The following is a 7,152-nucleotide window of genomic DNA, read 5'->3' as shown; positions in this document are numbered from 1 at the left end:
CGAAGCTTAGTGAGTTCCCCACCCTACCACATACCACGCATAACCACATACTGCACATATTGGGCCACGCCCACTATCTTGGGCCTCGCCCCTACCTCGGGCCTCGCCCGCTACAACGGCCCCGCCGCTCTAGGCCCCGCCTGGCTTCGAGCTCCGCTCGGATACAGATCTATTTTACTTAGGCCTCGCCTGTCACAGGGCCTCGCCCGTCAACAAATAATAACACATAAACATTTCACAACACATTAACACATACAACTGGTTCTGTCCTAAGGCCTCGCCTATCCTGGGCCTCACCCATGTCCTGTTACTGATGATTCAGGGGACCCCGTCCATGCTCCTAATGGTAGTGAGGTACGGGCCTAGCCCACTCCCACTCCTGTTCTAGTTTGGGCCTCGCCCCTATTCTACTACTAATGAGATATGGAACCCCATCCACACCCTGCTATTGGTGAGATACGGGACCTCGCCCACACTCACCTCCCTACCAGGCACATACATGTATCACACAGACAACAAGTATAACTATCATATAAACAATTCCTTGGGCACCCGCCCGCTATTACTGGACCTCGTCCTGAAAATAATACTAGCATACTGTGCCTAGGGCTAACCCCCGGGTCTTCTACTCATAGCTACATGGGCCGGCATTGTGGCCTTAGACCCATTCACACAAAGGGAAACTCACTTGCACTGGCTGAACTTGCTGATGATCTCACTAGTTGCTGCCCGACAACTCACGGAACTCCTGCTCCCCTTGCTCCCCGAACTACCAATATCAATGCAACACTGAGTCTAACTGACCCCCGAAATACAACCAAGTCCACCCTGATCCAAGGTCAAATTCCTGGTCAAAGTCAACCTTCCAGGTTAACCCTACTCGCCGAGTCACCCTACTGACTCGCCGAGTTCATAATGTTCAGATTCCTTCCATTCGCGACTCGACTCGCCAAGTCAGTCCATGACTCGCCGAGTCTACCGATTTCTGAGTCCAAACCTGTCCAACTCACTGAGTCTTCACCCGACTCACTGATTCGATTCTCAACTCGAAGGGTTTGGGGTTTCGCGACCTGACTCGCCGAGTCCAAGAACAGACTCGCCGAGTACAAGGCAATCTTCATACGACTCGACGAGTTGTTCATCCGACTCGTCGAGTTTCTCCACAACTTCATGCTACTCGCCGAGTCCACCCAAAGGACTCGCTGAGTCCCTTCAGATCTCCTTACATGCAGAGGACATTTGAGTCATGCATGAACTCCAAACTGTAGATCCACCCTTCCTAAGCCTTTTCCCCGCGTAAAGTTGCAAACTTTACGTGTAGAGAAGGAGATCTAGGCAAAATATGCTATAAACTAGGGCTTAAGGCAAAAAGGCTCCATGATCCACTCAAGGGCTGATACTTTATGGAATTCTAGACCAAAATAAGCATGGATCTGAGGTAGCAACCTCAGATCTGAACCTCTAGCTCAAAGGTTACTCTTAAGCCAAGAATGCCCAAAACACACACAAAGATCTAGGTGCAAATGAAGGGAGATAGCAGCTTGTTACCTCCAAGATGAACACCACTGAAGTAGATCTCGGATCTACACCTCCTCCTTGAAGCAACCTACTTGCCCTTCAAGTTCCTTTCCCCAAAGTTCCTTCCTCCAAGCTTTAACTCTCAAAATGATGGAAGCTCTCCCGAACTCAAGGGTGCACTGGCTCTCTAGGGTGATATGGGGGCTGAGGGAGGGACATAACACCCTTTAAATAGGATACAACTCCTGGGATTAGGGTTTTCCTCGTTCAAACCAGACTCGCCGAGTCACCTTGGCCGACTCGCCGAGTCGGTCGCTTACTCCTCGACTCGGATCCCGCTCGGACTCGCCGAGTCTACCCTTAAATTAGGGCTTTTCTTTCCTTTCTTGGCCTTCGAAACTTTGGGTGTTACAGTTAGGTTATATTTTGTTGGTTTGAGCTAGGCATCAATCTGTATAAGTCTTGATAGGGTTTTGGTCATGTAATGGGTGTTGTGTGTGTGTTTGCAGTTGTGTTTACGACCGAGTAGTGTTCACGAGTAGTGTTCACGGCTGTGAACGTGTGTACGGCCGTGAACATGTTTACGGTTGGTTGCCCCTATATATAGTGTCAAATGTGTCAGTTAGTCGTGAAGTCGTTTGTGTGTGTGTGATTCCAAGTGTAGCAGACGTTTACCGCTTGAATATAACATGTGTATTGTTGGAACTTCTTTGCTTCTACTCCTTCTAATTCTTATTGTTTTGCATCTTGATTGTGTTTGATCACTGGTTGGTTCGCGTTTGTGGGACTTACAAACCCTAACAATCTAAAATCGACATTAGGGTATCCCCCAAGTCATGAATTCGAATTTGAGAGTAAGAGGAGAAGAGATTCTACCTTAAAAAGCCTTTGATTCATCTTCCTTTTGCTTGGACAATCAAATCTCCACTTGAACTAACCCTAAGAGCTCTTGAGAATAAAAAATAGCTATTTCCCTCTTCCTTTATCTTAATTAAATTCTTCCCCAGCAAATGATAGAGAAGACCCATTAACTGGCTTTAAACTTTTCCAAATTGCTACTTTTGGTCCCTCGTTGCAAAAGATCTTTCAAGAAAACTCCAAACTAACTTATAAGCTTCAATAAATTCCAAAATGGTCCTTCTCCATCCTAATCTTTACAAACTTAGTCCAAGTTATTATGTTGGTCAAATCTCTACTCAAACCTAAGTTTCACCTGATTGTCACAAATGGCCCTTAAACTTTTAAAATGTTATTATTTTCACTTCTAGCTTTCTAAACTACATAAATTAATGATACGATTAATCTTTAATGATTTAACTAAGTAAACCATCTTTCATTATTTACTTTATTAATTTAAGAACCAAATCTTAAATTTTAGGATGTTACATCCAAGGTTCTAAATAACGTAAGGCGTGATTTGGCAGCAATGTTAAACTTCAAGCTTTTTCGAGCTATGGTGAGTCACGTCGTTTGTAAGGCGTGCAATAAGGCGGCAAATTTGTATATAATTAATAATTATATATATTTTCTACTATTATTTATTTTTATATACATATATGACTTAAGGCGGCAATTTGTCAAAGCTCAGTGGCAGCTACAAGCCTTGGAGTCGTGGCAAGCCATGACGAGCATTTTAGAACCTTGGTTACAGCATCCAAACTACATTATCCTTATGTCAAGAGTCCAAATAGGTAATGGAGAGGAAGAGTGGACAATGAAAGACCCAGCCGGTGATAGTAAGTGGCCCTATTACAAAATGAAAACTCATATGACTTTAGTAGAATGTGATTGACGAAGAAGGTAACAACAACAACGAAGATAAAGATGTAGTGTTGCCAGAAAAATAATTAAGTGTAGGCGTTTAAGGCTTTATTCTATATTAGACCGTAAAAAATGTTATGGTTGTTGTGGTGATTTGATAAGACATGTTGAAAATATGATGGATAACCTATTGACCGATGTTTTAATCTTGACACTACTTACCCCCTTGTGGCTATGGAGGTTCACCTATAGTGACCCCGGGACATGAGACAACCTCATGTTCGCAGCAAGGATTGTTCGGTGCGCAAAAGCTGGCCAGAAAACCCTTATTAGGAACTTCCCTTTCCATATATATATATATATATATATATATATATATATATATATATATATATATATATATATATATATATATATATATATATATATATATATATATGAACACACACGCACAAGACAACCAAAAAAAGACCATATACTATATACAAGTATGAAAAACATACAAACTAATACATTAACAAGATCAACTAGGGTTTAATTTTCGTGTTTGAACTCAACCGTCTTGCATTCGTTATAACCACATATTTGTATCTTTCATGTTATGATTTAGTTGATGTTGAATGGTTTAATCATAAGGTCATGTTGTATGGGAGAGGAAACCATGCGTGAAGGTTGATGTGGCATCTCTTCCCACGCGTGAACATCGTCCCCAAGGAACGTGAGTGTGTTGTGGTGAGACCGGCTCCACGAGTGAAGACAACCAATGATGGAATAACTTTGCAAACAACAAATGAGATTCGTTTATTCCAAACGGTCAAATGGTCGTTGTTCACGAAGGAAGGCGCAGGAAATTCTTGAATGAGGTTCCCCGAAAAAAGAATTTCATCATTAAAAGGTGTTGCAAAAACGAAGAAGAATAAAAGAGGCGATGACTGAAGAAGAAGAATAATAAAATAGACGATTAGGAAATAATCGTTTAAATTAAAAAGATTGAGCTTATTTAAATTTAAGTCGGCTAGACATTTTCAGTGGGCTAACATTTTTGTGGGTTAGACTTGGTTTTGATAATATGAAGTAAATTTTTTTTGGGTTTAATTAATTTGGTAATATGGAATAATATGAAGTATATATGTGTGTTTATATAATTTTAAAAGCTAATAAAATGTTTATTTAATTTTAAAAATTATGTTTTGTTTATTTAATTTAAGTAAAAAAAAGTATAAATAATATGGAATGATAACCACATTATTTATAAATGTTATTTAATTTTATAAATTATGTTCTTTTTTCAATTTAACGAACTTTTTATTAATAAAATATTTTTTATGTTTAATAATTATATTTTTTATCTAATATAATATCAAAAAAAAAAAAGATAGATAATATAGAATGATAACCATATCTAAAAGCTAATGGTTTGGTAGTAAACATATAGCTAACGTGACGTTGAATTCTCATCATTTTTTTAATCGGTTGGTGGTGACCATACTCCTTAATCTAATTGTGACATACGTAGGTATAGATCACTTTTAAACATCATTATTGGATGAAGAATTCAATTCAGGATGTTTAATGTTTTATTTTTGGGTGGGTTAAAAATACATCTTATTTTATTATTATTAAAAAAAAAAAAAAAAAAAAAAAAAACTATTTTCATCAGCTTCGATAAATGTATTCATAAAATTTTTTATGAACAATTTTTTTTTTCGAAAAGCTTCAAGTAAAATGTTTTGGAATGGATATAAACGTTTGAAGATGCATGCCAATTTTTTGGACAATGGAAGAAATTATATTTATAGGACGTTTTTATTTTCAAGAAACTTTGGAGTTTCTTTTAATTATTTTGAATAATTAAATAAAGTAATTGTATGTTATATGACAAAATTGAATAGTCATCCTAGACTCTAGTCTCTTTTTTCTCCAAGAAAAATCATCCATTCGTACACATTCATATTACTTTTCTATTTCCGTCCCATCATCACCATCCCTCTCCACAAAACCAATCAAAACGAATATCAACAATCACTAAAAGAATTACAGACAAAATCTTCTCTTTCTCAAAGACAAAGCCCCATTGTCCAATTGGCAATTACACTCAAAAAATCGCAATCCCAAATGGATTTAGCATCCGGATCAGGGTCAAATGACCCGGGACCATCGCCGACTGGTGGTCCTGCGGATGACTCCTCCGCTGTAAGGTCAACGGTCCATACACCAGCGACAACCCCGAGCAGATACGAGTCTCAGAAACGACGCGACTGGAACACGTTCTTACAGTACCTGAGCAACCACAAGCCGCCGTTAACGCTGGCGAGGTGCAGCGGAGCTCACGTGATCGAGTTTCTTAAGTACCTTGATCAGTTCGGTAAAACGAAGGTGCACGTGACTGATTGTCCGTACTTCGGCCAGCCAAACCCGCCGGCGCCATGTGCTTGTCAGCTCAAGCAAGCTTGGGGGAGTCTAGACGCGCTGATCGGCCGGCTCCGAGCTGCATACGAGGAGAACGGCGGGCGTCCTGAGTCGAACCCGTTTGGTGCGAGAGCTGTGAGGATGTACTTGAGGGAAGTGAGAGAAAGTCAAGCCAAGGCTCGAGGTATTCCTTACGAGAAGAAAAGAAAACGGCCTGGCGGTGGCACGACCACGGCGGCAGCAATGAAAGTGTCGGTGGCTGTTGATGGAGGTGGCAGCGGTGGTGGTGGTGAGGATGATGGTGGAGCTGCTGTTGCAGCCATGTCTAGCCGTTCTCCGGCTACTTCCACACATTAAATTCAATTAAACTGAATTAATGTTTATAATTAAATGTAATTATTTACTTATTTTTAATATTTATTTTTACCGTATTATTATTATTATAATTGTAATATAATAAAATATCATTTGTTTACTTGTCGGGTTTTAACTCGATTTGTAAAAGAAAACGTGAGCCGGTCTATATCGACAAGAACCAAACGTACCGGAGCCAAACAGACAGTGACCGTGGATTTTTAGCTACAAGACGGTACATAGGTGTGTTTCTTCAAAAAAAAAAAAAAAAAAAAAAATTAATATTATAAAGAATTAATAATAGTGTATATCTATATATATTTAAAAAAAAATAATGCATATCACGTTAACAATGCTAAATGTTTGTTTGTTTTTTGTTCCTAGATGGTCCCTGGGTGCACTGTATGTAAGATCGCATACACACGTGGGTCCGCCATCGAAGCTGCAGGTTCAATCTCAGGTGTGCGGCTGCTGCTGCGAAAGGGTTCCAATTCGAACATAAAAACGATGTTTATTTAGATTCGATGTATATTGCACTTTTCTTAAATACAGAGTAAATTACAGAACTGGTACCTGTAGTTTAGTGAAAATTTTATTTTTGATCCAAGGTTCAAAAGTATAGCACTGGAGTTTTATTTTCTTATAACATTGGTCGATGGCTGCTAAATCTAACAATTCATTTGTTTGTTTTTTAAGTATACCATTTTACCTTTGGACTAAACTAATAAAAACCATAAACTACATGGAACAGACATGTAATTGCAAATGTTATGTTTATATCTCTATCATCCTAGAGAACGACACGTTCTCCCCCGCCACCCTCTTTTTCGGCACCATCACCTTCATCATGAAAATACAAGAGTTCGTCTAGATGGTTGAATGTAGAGTTCATCTAGATGAAGGTGGTGCCTTTGGCAGTGGAGGAAAAAGTGTAATTTCTAGGGTAAAAGATATATAAACATAGCATTTGTACATATTAGGTCCATGTAGTTTATGGTTTTTATTAGTTTAGTTCAAGGGCAAAATGATATAAATAAAAAACATAATAATATATGCAATTCTTGGACACTTGGCTCTCTATTTACCGAATTAATGAAGATCTTAGAGAAT

At 39.1% G+C, this 7,152-nt stretch overlaps 1 pseudogene across 2 annotated transcripts; it reads left to right on the top strand.

Moving 5' to 3' along the window:
- The first annotated feature begins 5,188 nt into the window (after positions 1-5,188).
- Positions 5,189-6,649, top strand: LOC145017179 (protein LIGHT-DEPENDENT SHORT HYPOCOTYLS 5 pseudogene; annotated as a pseudogene). 2 transcript variants are annotated; one of them, XR_013666410.1, is made up of 3 exons: positions 5,189-6,080; positions 6,194-6,285; positions 6,427-6,649. The product of XR_013666410.1 is annotated as a protein LIGHT-DEPENDENT SHORT HYPOCOTYLS 5 pseudogene, transcript variant X1 (transcript). The 2 variants fall into 2 exon arrangements; XR_013666411.1 differs by having other exon boundaries at positions 5,193-6,285.
- The last annotated feature ends 503 nt before the right edge of the window (positions 6,650-7,152 follow it).

The sequence above is a fragment of the Lactuca saligna genome, chromosome 9, assembly GCF_052625555.1.
Source record: "Lactuca saligna cultivar CGN05327 chromosome 9, ASM5262555v1, whole genome shotgun sequence".
Lineage (NCBI taxonomy): Eukaryota > Viridiplantae > Streptophyta > Magnoliopsida > Asterales > Asteraceae > Lactuca > Lactuca saligna.
The sequence above is the reverse complement of the archived record's forward strand: the minus strand, read 5'-3'. Positions and strand labels throughout refer to the sequence as shown.